Below are 16,897 nucleotides of genomic sequence, written 5' to 3' on the forward strand. Positions count from 1 at the left end.
GACAGACAGGGGTGTTACTAATATTGTACATTGTGTTCCAAACTAAAAATACCTATTCTATTGTATTATTAATAATTCATCCAGAAGGGGAAAAAATCTCAATCCCCTGCTGAAAATACACTTTTCACAAAGTTGCTGAAACATTAAGTGATTTCAAATCTGTTCAGAAAGGTTCCACAAAGTGCTGATTTAGAGGAATATGTATAATTTATATGCTATAGTTTCTATCAGCATTCTGAGCCGCCTCTGTAAGATCTGCATATTCCTTTTGTTTAGATATATATAAATAAGAATACTACATTATAAAATATATATAAATAATAATAATAATAAATTATATAAATTAAATTACACACACACATACGTGTGTGTGTGTGTGTGCGTGTGTGTGTGTGTGTGTGTGTGTGTGTGTGTGTGTGTGTGTGTGTGTGTGTGTGTGTAAGAGATGTATCTTGGCGCCCCAGCTTGCAGAAAAAGATGCACCCAGCCTGCTCACATGCGTAGATGAGGTCGGTTGGATCAGTTTGTAGGTCAAGTATGTGAGCAGGTTAATTTGAGGCTATTTTACAATAAATCCCTCATCACGTGTAGGTTTAACAACAAGATCGGTGTCACTAAGGGTCTGGCATCATTCTGTCTCTGAAGGATTCACTTAAATAATTGACTTCAACATGCATTATATGATATGTTTCTGGAGGGCAACTACTCCAACCCTCCATATTATCGTATGTCTGTTCCTATAGTCTCAAAGGAATGCCTCTAACTTATGCTGCAGATGTAGGTTACGGCTGTATTTCCTCAGCATCAGAGACATTTTGGTGGGCTAAGGAAGGGTCCTTCATTTACCAGTGTTTTCTTTTATAGAGATTCCTGTGAAAGAACGAAGGAATCTAATAAAATCTGTTTTGGTCCCATTACTCGGGGTGCCAGTCAAAACAAACTTTAAACGAAGCACGAGTCACGCCGGAGCTGAAAAACAGCCACGCATAGATGCAGAAAAGCACTTGTGTTTGCATGTTGAGTTAAATTTTAATGAAAACACCGAGAGTGCTCGCCGAGCCTGGCAATGAATGATGCAGAGCAGAACGGGAGAAAACTGCGGCACAAATGATCACCTTTTCAACTTGAAAATGGGGGTGTACTATCTGCATTTTCACGCCATCATTCACTGTTGGATATGCCCTGAATGTAAAGTAGAGTACATGATGACTTACAGCTCAAAGATGTTCAGCCCTCGAGGCTCAAGAATGTTCCTCTGAACTCCTTCTGATGTAATTTCACGTAACTTGTACTATAGTGATATAATATCAGCACACACTCCTCATTTTGTTTTAGTGTAAAATATAGAATTGCTTTGAATTCTGGGTTTTCATGAGCGAAAGTAATCAGGAATTTTGAGTCCCAGCTGAGTTTTATTGTCCTTGTCCAGAGTAGTGGGCCGGTCCTTCCCTCCCTCTGAACGGACAGAAGTGTGGTCATTAAAAAAGTATGAGCAACGAAACACCCAGAGGGGCCACAATATGGAACTGAATCACTCTGATTTCCAGCCGGCGGATTAAAAATAAATTGTGTCTAAAATATTCAGGGGGACGTTATTATTGCAGCTTTGCAGTTTTCTGCCTCCGCCAAGCAGATCCACGGTCGAACTACTTTGTCTGCCTGGGGTTTGGATTTCATCCAGGCCCCCATTAAAAAACAGCACTGAAGAAAACAAGGGGGGGGGGGACAGTAACGAGCCAAGTGAAGGTGGGTGACAGAAGAAAGAGGTAACGGAAAGGAAATGAATATGTAGAGGCGGCACTGAACCATGACGACTTCATCACCCAGAGGTGATGCATTGCATCAGCAGTGTGCGTGCTGCTTTGACATTAATGCTTTCATGTTATTGCTGAGGGTGGAGGTGCTGCAAGGTAGCTTCAGGTCCAATTTATCAAAAAAATCTGAAATAAAACAAGTCCATTTGGTCTCTCTGCCCTCTCTTAACAGCTTATAAATGCTGTCTTTTCCACTATTAGTGTTGATTTATTATATTTGTCCCATTTTTAGCCCGTTTGGCTTCACTTTTCCACTCTAACCAACACTTCAGACCAATTATTTCCAGACTTGCCCATTTTATACTGGAAAGTCTTGCTGGTTTTTTGTTTTTTTCCAGGCCTTGAATATTCCAACTACGGTCCTAAAACTGAGGATAAAATGCACATTAATACATTTATTGTTTACTAATAACTCAAGTGTGCAGAAATAAAACTATTTTATGCAGATAATTTTTTAGTAATTCTTGAATTGAGGACTGGTTAAGGTAAACACAAACATGTGCCGTGCAGTGGTAAAGGCCGAAAGGTAAAACATTTAGCAACCCTCACAAAACAGGAAATAAAAGTGCTCGTAATTTGTCCATTGCACCCCTGAGGGAGATGAAATGACATTGAAAATGTGGAGCACTTAAACTGATGAACAGGATGGATGTGTAAGAAACGACAGAAAAGGCTCAGAAAGAGTCAGAAGATGGAAGGCACAGATCTGCTGCCAGCTACTCTCGAGCGCTGGTAACTTTGATTTGATTCAAATAATGAAAGTGTGTGTATAAAGGCTTCCAGCTGTCTGGGGTTCCTGCGCCTTCATGATTCTGCATGTCAGAGAGCATAACGCAGCTCAGCTAATGGCAGAGTTGGGGAGACAGGTTTTAACTTTTGCATGCCATTTGCACTGAGAGCACACAACAACAATAACAGATTGTTGCAGGCAAAAGGGCCCTTGTGGACCTATAAAATATTAACTTTTAGCAATGCCACAAATGTATTTTCTTACTGTATTTTAATCACTAAAAATACCAACTCTGTATCTTCGTCCCAGAAACATTTCTACACATTTCTTTTCTGTTCTTCACTGGCCTTTGAGCAGGAAGGATGGGCTCAGGATGGGTATCTTTTGGAGTTAGTGTAGCATGAAGTGGCTGGCAAACATGTCCGCTTCATCACGAAAAAGCTAATTACATCCAGGATGTTTGACTGCGGGCTTAAATTATGTCGCTCTGATATTTCAGACTTAATCTACACCTTTAGCTGAATACTAATGCCGGCAATTTGTAAACTGACAGCTGTTAAACTATTACCAAAAGTTCTCCTTGAAATATGACCCAACTGCCGCGATCCATTGTCTCACCTGTCGGGGGAGAATCGACAACAGTCAGATATAATGAGCCATTATGCATTAATGGCTTTAAATATGCACATTACTCAGTAGCATTCGGTGCCCATACCTACATATTTTTGCCTCAACGATGAGTTCTTGAGTTCATTTCTACTTTAGACACACCTTCGTGATATGTCTTTGCAGTGACATATAATTAATCACTTCTTTCTCTTTTTAACTATAATGCTGACTGCAGCACATCTGTGTGGCAGGTTCACACATCTGTAGTCTTTACCAGAGCGTCCTCCTGCTCGTCTCACCTATTTTGTTGCATTACAATAAACAGCTAACTTCAGCAGCAGCCTCATTAAGTCACTTACATCTTCAGCCATGGGGCCTAAATACGTTGCCTGTGCACGGGTTCTACATGTCCAAACAGATGACCAGTGAGTGCTGACAAAGACACACTTTCATACCCTTCATACATTTTGTCTATTTTCCAAGTGTCCCAACTGTCAAACACCCCCATGCTTGGTCACCCACACAGATAATTCCATCCATCTCCCCAATTTCTTATCTTGCAACCTTTACATTTAGCCACGACGCTTGAGCTGTTGTTGATGTGAAAGTGTCACTGCTAATGGAACAGGACGGTCGCGCATACAGCCTTCACTGCACACATCAACGCTAATCAGGCCTCTGAAATGGCCCCGTTTCCCTGTGTAACCTGCAGTCCTTCATTTCTAACTGATTATTCTGTGCCCGTGACTCTGCCCAGTTTAGTTGACTTCCTTTAAAAGATTCAAAATTAAATAAATAAGTCAGGACTGTGCGAGAGACCCGGGCTGTTAATACAGTGTGAATAATGTTTTTTCCCCATCTGTCCCTGAAGGTAGCAGCGGAGTGCACAATCAGGCCTATTTGGAGCACCTGTGAAGAAGGCTATAAAAGTGCAGCCCAGGCCCGACTCTCACTCTGTGCCGGGTCTGCGACACCACCATTGCTGGGTTTGCAATGCTTTTTCTCCTGTTCTTCTGTTGTCAGTTCTTTGGCTTTACTGCTGTTTGTGTTGCAGTAAACATCTCACTGTCGTCCCGCGTCCTTCACCACATTTGCCATTGCCCTGAGCTGGCTGCTGACAGGTGGATGTGTGTGTGTTCATCCACACCCGTGCCTGTTTGCAAGCATATCCAGCCTCTTTCACAATGCACTTCAGCAGTGGATATTACAGGATGAGATGTGAGGTGCTGCAGCAGATGTGCTGGAGGACATCAACTGCGGTGGGAGCAGGGAGAGACTGCCAAAAGGAGTGATATCACACCAGAGCTCACCAATGGATAGTTAAAGACAGATTAACACAGCCAAAATACAATTTACATGTTCTGGAAAATATCACAATGCCCTTCAAGGCCTCTGGCTTCACGTTGTGAACCACCAGCACTGATGCAACATCTGAAGGCATAAAGCAAAGTACGATAATGAATAAATCCTGCTGTGAATCACAGGAACAAGTAGCTATAGATGCACCCATTTAATGTCCAGTATCTCATACTGGTCCTAAATCCAATTAGAATACCCAATTGCTATATCCATAAACAAAACTGGCATATTATTTATAGATTCCTTAGATATAGTTGCTTTTATATACAATTTGACAGTGATATACTCATATTTATTGTTACTCTAAAATGAAGAAACTAAGTCTAGAAGTCAAAGCTCCCGTAAAAGTGCTTCATCTGTTTCCACGAAGACAAGATTGTAAATATTATAAAATCACTTTAAAGTCAACAACCTACAAATCACCTCAACAGGATTGAACATATAAGTAACCCGGGACAAAAGATTCCATCTGCAGTATTTTTCTGTGAATCTCCTCTCGGTTAGAAACTAAGGTGAAACTTCAATTACTCTCCTGTCTGCTGGGTGAAAATGTTTAATCAGCTTTCACTCTCACCGGGAGATAAAGTTGTTGGCTGAGGGTGATGGAGGGAGAGGCAGACCAGTGTGTGGTTCCTTCAACAAATCAATCCACCCTTTTTCCTTTCTGAGCCCTCCAAAAATCGCCTTTTCAAGTCCCAGTGTTCTAAAGAGCTGTGTGTTTTCCTTCAACAGTCTAGATCCTGTCAGCAGCTGAATAAAAATAATGTTCAACAGCTATCACAAAAATACATAAATAGTCTCAGTTGAACATTTGATACAACAGGATTATTAGTAATGCACGCTGGGACCCCGTCTTAAAGGACTCTTTTATCCATCTGATAGTGCTGCTTAAAGCTGCACATCCCAACTCATGACTCCTTATCACATTGATGGTAATCTTGCAATCAAAATCAAATCAGTTCAACTGAAAAACACATTTCAACTTTAAGCGAAAGCACAGCCTTTAAACGTACCTCGAAGCGGGAAAAAGCTGCAAAATCAAAACTTTAAAAGTATTTCTTGGTCTTTCTAAGTGCGCCCAGATAGAATATTAAGAATAAACCACACAGATATCCTCAGCCACATCCCACACCAGTCAAAACACACCGACAGCTTCCGTGACATTAGGCTTTAAATCTTCAAAGTGATGCTTAATTATGCTGATTTTTCTGTGTTTTAGCTCATTGGGTGTCAGCATTTGGAAGTATAGTTTTTAGGAGTTTTCAGAAGTTCCTATTTGAGCATTTTACTTATCAGGCATAAATAGAAATGGAGGGTGTATTTATTTTGTGAACAGAGGTTCTGTGAGTGAAGCAACTGCGAGGCTTATGTTTGGTTTTTCACTGTAGCATCATTGGGCCCTCCGTGATGAACTCTGACGCCGACTCCACAGAAGTCACCGTCAAGTCAGCTATTGTGTCGGAAAGAAGGGATCGGGATTCCAGAAGGAGTGATCATCAGCTTCCTCCTGTCTGTGAAGACGACGCTGCATCACTGATGAGATGATGAATCCTGGGAGTGATGATCCACGGTGAGGACGCTGACACGGAGGCCAACGGAGCCACTTCACTGGCAACAATCAGGGCTGAATTGTCAGAATCCTGAGATGCAACAGGAAAGGATTTAAAACCTCTATTTGACAGAATGCAAATCTGGATCACCAGTTTGCATAATAAATGCCAGGAAGAGAAGCAAAAATCTTTTTTACTTTATTCTATTAATAAAGGATGTTCAAAAAAATGTAAGAAATATGCTGGTCTAAACTGGCCTGGTCTCAAAGGAGTCACATTTTGGGCAAAATATGCACCCGTGTATATGCTGGCGCAATGTTTTCCTTTTAAAAAAGAAAATAGAGCTGTGAAACTCAAAGATCTTGAAATGTTTGTTAGCCGTGACCCAAACGGCACCAGTGTGATCCTGTGGGATGTGTGACATTAAGTGGCTCACATTAGTGGGTTCCTTGAGACTTGGAGTCACTAAACGGCAGCTGGGATGCAGAGAGCAACTGCTGGCACACAAGCTGTCAGAAAATGACTCCTATGGGCCTGGAATATGTGCTGCAATCAGAGTCTGCGGTCTTGTTGTTGTAACAACATAAGCTGTTTTGCGATAGAAGATCAGGAGCAAGGACACGGGCTTCATCTCTTTCATTTACAGTCACGGACATCTGGAATTCGCTCTCCAAGTTCTCAGGCTTTTCGTATATACATCACAGAGTTAAGAGCGGTGTTTACAGGCTTTAGAATATTTATGGACACATCAGAATGACTGTAGGTTATGAGGGTTATTGCATCTTTTCTTGCATGAGATAAAAGAAAGAAGATAAATTTATGCAGTTTGCAACAGCACAGCGCCGGTCGGGACATCCGGTGTTTACCATGAGCGGAGTGGGTGGCGGAGTCTAATGGCATTGCATTTAAGGACTTGTATAATAAGGGACTTGTTAAAAGAGCTGTCTGACATTTAATTACAGAGGATTTGGTCCTCCACACAGACATGGTAAAAAGATCCCAACAAACTCTTTTGTTTTTCACTTCTTCCCTGGGTGGTGAACGTATCCATGAGGGGGCTTTTCTATAGAACCCTTCATGGCAACAAAAACCCCATGTAAAGGATGAGCTAATGGCTGGAATTCAGAGTAATCAAAAGGAGAATATAGGTGGAGGACAAAGCTCATGGATTTTCTAGCAGCTGCAGATTAATCAGACTGGTCCATAAAGGATTGACAAAAACTCCAGAAAAATACCTGAGTAACCATTTTCCTTCATTCCTCAGCTATAGTCAAAGCTGCTGTGCATTAGCAGGGATCTGCGCAACATTAAATAAATAATCCCTTTTTCCATCGAAAAAGAGCAAACTGGTGTGTTGCCAAAGTGTTTGGTGCCGAGTGGCCTTCTGCACTGATTATCTCTGACTGGATTGGTCTAACAGAGCTACAGGGAATGAGGGAATGAGACTGAGAAAGTCTCACAGTGTGTCTTTAAAAGGATTAAGCATCACTGTGTCTCTGTTGTCGCTGTCAGTTTTATATTTTGCATGTGCTCTCTCTCGCTCTCTCTCTGTCTCTCTCTCTCTTTCTTATTTAATCAGGATGATGCTGAGGTAAGGCAACAGTGTCTCAGCCAAGCCACTTAATGATCTCTCCCTTATGTAGTTTGTCTGTGTGCATGTGTGTGTGTGTGTGTGTGTGTGAGAGAGAGAGAGAGAGAGAGAGGAAGAGATTGGCCGGCTGGCTTGATTTGATTTGCTGTTGTCCCAGGAGACCACAACTCAGCCCCCTCTACACCTTGATCCCATCCCCACGTCTCCAGCCCAGGGGCGACGTGTCATGGCAACCATGCTGCAGAAAAGTCTGCTCGTGTGCTCTGTGTGTGTGTGTGTGTGTGTGTGTGTGTGTGTGTGTGTGTGTGTGTGTGTGTGTGTGTGTGTGTGTGTGTGTGTGTGTGTGTGTGTGTGTGGCCTGTAAGTGTGAGAGCAGCAGCCAGGGTCAGCGGGCTGCTGTGTTGTGTCCAAAAGTCCCGATCAAAACCAATCACGCACCCGCTTCCTCCTGTGAACGGGCTGAATTAAGTCCTCTAAAATGAGCCTGAAACAGCATAAATTGCTTCTGCAATTGCTTTAGTGTTGAGATGTTTTCTGACTGCTGTTAATTTCCCCATTTTTCAGCTCATATTCCTCAGGAAAATAGGTGTGACATATTACGAGGCAATCACAAGGGCCTTGTGCAGAGGCAGAATAAGTAGTGAAACGATTTGAATAATTCCTGTTTGCAGCGTTCCGTGAAGTGGCGGCTAACCCCTGAAACATGGTGGGTCCCCAGAATAAATAATCTCATCAAGAAGTCAGCCAAATCTTAGCTGAGTTAGATTAGATGATGGAAGTGGTTTGTCTGTGTTGAGGCTTTAGCACAGTAAAGCCTGTGAGTAGCCAGTCTGCCATTTTAGAATGTGGACTCACCTGCAGTGGAACCGTTAAAATCATCAGCTTTGCTTCCGTTTCCAGTGACTCTGCTTTAGTCAGATAGTATAACAAGACACACAAAGTATTTATATTAATAAAATGGAGCATTGCTGTTGCAGCGGCGTCCCCTGAGATGATACTAGACTCACTGTACAGGTCTGCCTACGAGCGTAGGCAGGGAGGTCAGCAACAAGGGCTGCGGTTCCAGGGGAATGCAACTGAGGATGGAGGCACATCCTGCTCTAATAAAACATTTTAATGGACAGACCTCAAATGACACACAGGCTTCTCACATTGCAAAATTTAGATGATGTCACCGGTGGAAAATTCCTTCACCGTAACTGTTTCCTCTTGAGGGAAACCTTTATTTTAATGAAGCGGTCCTTCAGCCATCACCTGGATATTCCAGTTGGGTGAAAAAGCAGATTTCTGTAGCGTCTGGGATGGGGATGGCCTTCATGCCCCATCTGCTCCAATCGGTGTGACTGCGGGGATCCTGCCTGGTTCTTTAATCACTGATAGTAAAACATACTGGAGGGCATGCTGAGTCACTGGGTGGGGCAAAAAGGAAATGTTTTTCCCAGTTTGGGATCACCAGTGCTCTTCTGGTGGATTAAATTGATAATCAAGGCAAGCTGATAAAGCGATTGTTCTTTTTCGCAGATTAATATTTGATAAACCTTTTGGCAGGAGATTGCTGAAGAAACATGCCGTCTCAATTTTCACATTACATAATTCACCTTTTTTTACATCGTTTTAAAAATAGAACATTACTTTTAGCATCACGAGGCCCCAGCATTTAACCACAGTGCCGTGACACATGCATTCCTTTTATATACCATTCCTCATAATGCGTTCACTGCTTCGTCAGCAGTTGTTCCTGCGTAGGCATTGTGGCTATATCATCCTACTTTGGATTTATTGCTCTTGTTGCATGTCTTTGGTCTGGTTTTAGCTGCTAATATGTCCTGTGATTTGATTTACCACACTCTCTGCCATGTGTTGGTCTGATTAATTCCTCATGAAAAACCTTTTGTTCTTTTTAAATTCTGGTTATGTGACTGCCTCCCCCTCACACGGGTCAGAGATGTTCTCTGACAGAACCAGACTGAAGTGCAACAGCGCAACCTGCTGGACGGAACCTCGTCAGTCACACACGTCCTCCGTGTTTATTTTTGACAGCTTGATTTGCATCCAGTCTTTGCTTTCTTTCCTCCTTTCCTTTCTACCGCACACCCCCTTCCATCTTTCTGTTTTTTCTCCCTCTCTCCACCTCCACATTTTCTATTTACCTCTAATCAGCTGTATGACTAATCCATCTATTCTTTTCTCTCCCAACAGCTGGTGGCTTCACCCGGTACAAACTGTTCCCCAGCAAACATTCTAGTAGGATGACTCATTATTTGTGGAAGAAACTCTTTCTAGAAGGACTATGGTGCCCTGAAACTTGCTGTGACGCAGCATCGATTAATGTGCAGCAGAGGTTTATGCATTAATGCGCGGCGGCTGGCCCAGTCAAAGCCCCAACAATGCTGCTTGTCATGAGACGTAAATGAAACATCATGCTGTGATTTAGTGGGCTACAAGCGATCAGAGGCCATCTCTATCCAACTAGATGGATGTTCTCTGAGTAAAATCCAAGGATTCAGCCTCCTCCTGCAGAAACAACATCTATTATGACTTCTGGATGTAATATTCTGACTTGTTTCCCGTCATGTAGCAGCTCACTGGACACGAATCCTGGTCGTCTGGAGGAAAAATCCCATGTGTGATCCATCTGCAAGAGATGCTGCAAAGCCAGATGACAGCTGCTCTGGCACCACATGACGTAACCAGTGCACGACGGCTGCACAGGCATCCTGACTGGGCTTTGCTTTGCTTCACCTTTGTATGATTGAAGGTTATGGTTCTTGTTATGTGAACCTGTTGCACTCAGCCATCTTTAAGTCTTTATGCTTCCCTGCTCGTGTCACCACTGAAGGGTGATCAGAGACACTGACCAAGCTGCCAAATCGGATGTATTCCAGTCGCCTCAGGATGGGTTTTCTCTTAATTGGTGCTGTTTTAAAGGCTTTTTTCTTGAGATTTTATTTAAACTATATTGCAATGCTCATGGGACAAAAGGAAATGAGTTGCTCTTACTTCAAAGGTTGTATTTTCTGGATCCTAAATGAAGCTGCATATGATATAATTTATGTTACAAATTGAAATGGATACTCATTTCCTTTTTGATGAATCATTTCCCAAAACCACACTTAACTGGAAAAGACCAGGCAGACACTAAGTGACTGGCCGGTTTCTCATTTGCTCCCCAAATTCAGTCCCAGTTCATCATTTTGTTTGATGGAGGTCACTTTGAGGTCATTTGAGGTGTGGTGGGCGGGGTCGAACTGCAGCATCACCTTAATCCTGTCCAAATCTGTGGAGAAATCAATGGAAAATCAACATGCAGACAACTAGAAATGAAAGAACTGACAAATATGGAGATTTACACTGTTGTCAGGGAGGAGTATCAACCAGAATTTATCCCCATCTACTGCAGGAAATGGGTTGAAATTAAATTACAAAGTAAAAGTTAAGTAAAAAGGAGGGTGTGTGTGATATATTCAAAATCGGGTGATTTCACTGATCAATGTGGTGCTCATTTGGACTAAGGTGTAGTCTGAAAGAACTCCAGTTAGACACGTTCTCTCACAAGCATCACAATTAAACCACGAGTCAGCCTTGAGTCTTTCTCCAGCTCAACAATGAGAAACGTGGGGGTGTTTTTTGAACAGCAGTTCGACACGTGGAGCGGAGCATTCAGTCATTGTCGCTGTCAGCGAGGCCACCAGAGAGCTCCATCCAGTCAGGAAGGAGGAGTTTGACACAAGGAGGTCGAGATATTCCAAGTTTGTGCACTCCCGAAGGAGAAGGCGTCATGTCAGAAAACCCCATGAATACAGAGACAAGATGAGAGACACCGTTGTGAATCATGTATTTTTCAGGGAGTGATGGTCCTGCTGCGGAGTTAACATCAACATTACACTCATTAACATTAACTTTAAACAGATTAAACTCGTTAACATCAAACTGACTAATGTTTCTCTGGAGCTAAAACCAGGACTACAGATTTACCACTTCTTAACAGTGCTTCAGGTCAAAAAAAGTAAGACCTTGCCTCTAAAATCTCTCACACTTTAGTCTTGCGCTTTTCTTCTTTACATTTGAATTTATATCAAGGAAACAAGAAATTATTATATTCTTAGGAATAGAGTCAGAGCTCCAGTTGTTTCACAGACTGTAAGCAATGTGCTTGTGAAAACATAACTGAAAATTAAAATAATGTAAATAATATCAGCTTTAAATGTGGATTAAAAGAACAATCAATTTGTGCATGCAAGATCTCGCACGATACAGCATTTATTTGATTGTAAAGGTTTTTACTTCTCACTGTTGAAATGTATCGCATCCACTAGAGGGCGGCAGAGATGCTGATAAAGATATTGACGTCCATCGGTGCTCCAAAAACAGCCCATTCAGGAATTTGTTTCTCCAGCATTAGGTTCTCCCAGCTTGGATGACCTCCATCTGCCACAAGTTTATCCCTATAACTTCTCTGAACTATTCTAAAATTCTGGAGTAATATCACATGCATGAAGACTCCGATTCAATCATATTAAAACGTGTATTTGTATTTGATCGAATCTAGTAATGTTGTAAATGAGTCTAAAAAAAACCTTTGATGAATATTTGATGAATATTTACAGCCGAAAATAGCCAAAGTCTGATTTGAGCCTGTAATCTAGGGTGTTTTACCTCTAAAACACGCTAGATGGGGCTGTTTTTCTTTATGTGAACGACTTTTATTCTGTAGATTAATATATTTAATATATATCTATATCTAAATTCACACACACACACACACACACACACACACACACACACACACACACACACACACACACACACACAATCTAAATTTCAATGTAAATCTTCTCACTGGCACTTCAAAAATAAAATGGGAAACAGCTGAGACAGTGACCTGAAATATTAGATTAGAATAGATTAAAAGTTTCTTTCAGATTTCTAACTTTAACTAAGCTTTTATGATTCAGTGAAGCAGGAGATGACTGATGATCAGACAGTGTCCTCCTCTACCCCAGACTAGTCTCAGTCATTTCCTTTTTGGCTCGCTCTTCTGCGTCTGTCCAGCCAGGGCCGGGCAGTTCCTGTTTGTGTTCCTGCTGGAACGGGTCACATTTACCATGGAAGGGTTTATTTGGAGAGGTTTTCTGAACCGCAGTGCTGATGCATCATCATCCTTCACAGCCTGAAGAGGTGAATTCCCAAACTTATAAGAAATGCCGGAAGGTCTTTCAGATATGAAGCCAAGCATCTATGTGTTTTTTCCCACTGTGTGGCTTCTTTAAAAAAAATAATTTAAAAAGCACTAATCCTCCCACCGTTGCTGGGCAGATACAAAAAGCATTCATCCCACTAAGATCTTACAACATTTACATCTAATACTGCTGTCAAAGAGAGGTTCCCTGCCGTGCATTGGTCAGAAAACATCATGATATATATGTTTTTATTTTATTTTAATAAAAGATTAAATAATGGATTTATAATGGTCCAAGAAGTCAGTAGAGTTCTATTTTAAAAACAAAAACAACTGTCCATCTGCCGGTATGGAGGGGTCAACAGCTCTATCAACAATGTTTCTTAAATCAAACTCTATGTATTATCACTGCTGCTAAAAGGGACAGTTGGTGCTCTGGTTTCTTCCGTCTCCAGGCCTGGAATTCCCATTCCTGGTCTTAAATTAGGTGACTGCTGTCACCATGATATGAGGTATTTCTGTAGCCCAGTTCACGTACTGCTGGTTTTGACCCCATTCTGAAGGGCCAGGAATAGAATAGGCTGAAAAAATGTTTGCTGTGGTTTCTGGAGGGGTCACTTTTAAAATGATCTCATGTTGGAGCCGGGTTTTCTGCCTTCAAGCATGGGTCAAATGCGTCTTTCAATCTAAAGTAATTGATTCTTTGATCAGTTGGGAATAAATAATAAAGCATATTGCATAATTTTGCTTCAAAGTGTTGGAAGTCAAGTTGTCCTTTTTCACTTCAATCACGACCGGGCTTTTGTGAGCTCCCTGAAATATGTTTCAAGTTCAGTCAAAAGGGTTTTTCAGGTGTAAAAAATGGACAGTCCCATCTCTCTCCTAGAAGTCAAATCCACATGAGTCAAGACATGATTGGGGTGAAAGCACCGGAGGGAAGTGACCTCAAGGCTACATTATCACAGCTGCCTGGTTGTCAATGGCAACCGGACGTCTTTAAGGTCCCTGTAGAAAAACACAGAACTGAAAAGAAGTTAGAAAACATTATATGACTCTACCGACAGCTTACTTCCCTTAATATAATGTATTTTTGTATGTATTTTCTATGATCTATGCCTATTCTCTCCTCTCGTCTCGTCTCGTCTCGTCTCGTCTCGTCTCGTCTCGTCTCGTCTCGTCTCCTCTCCTCTCCTCTCCTCTCCTCTCCTCTCCTCTCCTCTCCTCCTCTCCTCTCCTCTCCTCTCCTCTCCTCTCTCCTCTCCTCCTCTCCCCTACCTCTCCTCTCCTCCTCTCCTCCTCTCCTCCTCTCCCCTACCTCTCCTCTCCTCTCCTCTCCTCTCCTACCTATTCTATCCTCTACCTGTCCTCCCCCTTCTCCCCTCTCTTTACCCAGCCGGCCATCAGCAGGAGGGTCCCCCTAGATGAGCCTAGTCCTGCTCAAGCTTTGTTCCTGTTAAAGGGGAGTTTTTCCTTGCTACTGTTGCTTGTTTGGGGTTAGGCCCTGGGATTCTGCAAAGCGCCTAGAAACAATTTTAATTGTAAAAGACGGTATATAAATAAAGATTGATTGATTGACATAATTAAATGTAATTCAATCGATTCTGCCGTCATCTCTGTGGTCTTCAGTGACGTCAGCTCACGTGATCCTTAGACACGGAATCAGACACATTCCAATCACAACTGTCCAATTGTTCCAAATTTCTCAGAGCAGATGTTTGGAATGCCATTCCGCGGAGCTGGCTCACCCATTCAAATGTAGCCTTCAGTACGTCAGTATGCCTCTGAAACTGTAAGAGATGAAACAGGTGAAGAGAGTTTAAAAATTAAAAGGTACAGAATCAATAAGGGGCATCTCTGGCAGCGACCACCCAGAGAGGTGGGAAAACGCCTCAGAAATCATCTTTTAAAAGGATCATTAAAGCCAACCCTGAAAGCAAAACCATTGCTTCGGCTCACTGATGGTAGTTGGACTTCTGTTCTGAATAATTCCTATTGTAGATCAGCTTTTAAGACTCAATATCATACCGTTTGACTTTGTACAGCTTGTTTCAGCCACCTTGGTCAGGATAGAATAACTTCCTTCAGCTTTCCTTGTTAAAATATAAAGGTGGCAGATTACACACAAAGGCAGAATAGACCTTCCATGCTGTGCCTTTCTTTTCATAAACATAATAGATCCGGTTGATTATACATCAGGGAGCAGTGGCTAACTTTGGAAAGCAGAAATTAAAAAAGGGGGGAAAGGGCTGCTAGTTGTTACCCCACTGAGCAACAGAGTGCAGCCTTTTCCTGCACCCAAGCAGCCCTGTCTTTTATTGCTGAGCCAAAACAACACCTAAACACAAAGGCCCTCATTTATTCTTCTCAATGTTCTCTAGAAAAACAAGAAATTATAGGAGAAAAAAGAACAATTAAAGCTCTGCGTGCTAATGAGAGCAGACCATGGGGCCTGTCTTTGGCAGCTGACGATGTTACGGCTAAGCCAGAAAGCCTGTTTGTTTGGTTTAAACTGTTCATATAACAATGCTGTAACCACTTATTATCACTCCTGACCAGAACCCTGTGACCTACTTTAGCTGATGTTCTATCGCGTCAGGATAGAACAGCAGGAGCAGCAGGAGACAACCTGACCATCCTGTGACACTCCATCCCCCATTTTCTTATATGTTCCTTTTGTATATATATTGCTTTGTTTTATCCTGGGACGCTTATGCTTTATCATGTGACGCTTACACTTACGCTTATTGTAATCTTACATGTTCGTGTGCTAGTATAAAAACCACTGCCACACACTTGTAGCTCACGCTGCAGGCGTGTGGTTGCCCTTGCAGCAAGTAAACTGGAGTTTCCATCTCATTCCTCTGATGGCAGCAGCACGGGAAGAAAACTGATCACTTTCTTCCTCCCTAACACTGTTGCTTCTTTATGAAGTTAAAAACATCCTTGTTTTTTTTAATTTTGTGAAACATTGTCATACAAGTTCATGCTTGATGTTTTCTGTGTGGTCAAATATTGTTTTGTTTTGCTAATTGAATCTAAGTCAAGAATGAGTGGATCAAATTTAATTCTTTTCTCTAACATGGGCTGGTTGCTCTGGATGGAGGATCAGGAAGAACCAGCTGGGATGTTCGGGTTGGGATACCGTCAATGTGTCTTTTCAGTTTTGGACATGTCTGGCTGTGAGGAAACCCAGAAGCAGAAACAAGATGCTGGAGGGATTAAAATCGCCATCAGGATTAGAAGTACCTCAGTGTCCCCCCAGAGGACCAGGAGGAAGATGCAGGGGAGAGGATGATCCTGGCTTCCCTGTAGAAATCTCCATGATGCACATTTTGTTTAATTTTTCTAAAAGATGCACTGTCAAGATCATGTATTCCAGGCTTTTTTTCTCTATGATAAATACATGCTGCAAAATTACAGATTTAAAATAAATAATATGAAAAACGGACCATTTTTATGATATGGAAGATTGATGTTGAATAATTTAATGACCTTAATTTAAAATAACCTTGCGTACCTCTCTGTGGACTGACTATAGATACTCTGGCTCCTTGTAAAGACTTATTTGTCAGGCTGAAGTTTCAAACTTTACAGTGCATTGATTTAACTTAACTAATCACATGGGAGCAAATCTGCCCCTATTACCTGCATGTCTGCAGATAGATTTCTCTACACAGAATGTTTCATTTCCTTTTCTCTGTGAGAATTTGCACACAGTTGTGCATGTGAAGCTCCGCAGTGCAGTCTGGGATGCAAGAGGGTCTTTCTAGCATAAACACGCAGTGACATGGACCCAACTGACGCATTAATGGGGGTGAGGAGTTAAACCAACAGGCAAGTGAAAGCACAGCAGGGACAGGAGAATATAACCTCTGTAGCCCAGAGCCCAGAGTTTTTACACCGGCAAGAACAAACACTCACTGCTAACCTCACCTTTGTGAACGTGGGAGGAAAAAAGGAGACTGAAAACTGGCACCACAGGAATGAGACTCTACTGCGAGTCAGCATATTGACTGGAAAAAAGTCCTTTCAAAGCAAAACTAAAGCATTTTGTTATAAATGAAA

The sequence above is a fragment of the Takifugu flavidus genome, chromosome 9, assembly GCF_003711565.1.
Source record: "Takifugu flavidus isolate HTHZ2018 chromosome 9, ASM371156v2, whole genome shotgun sequence".
Taxonomy (NCBI): Eukaryota; Metazoa; Chordata; class Actinopteri; order Tetraodontiformes; family Tetraodontidae; genus Takifugu; species Takifugu flavidus.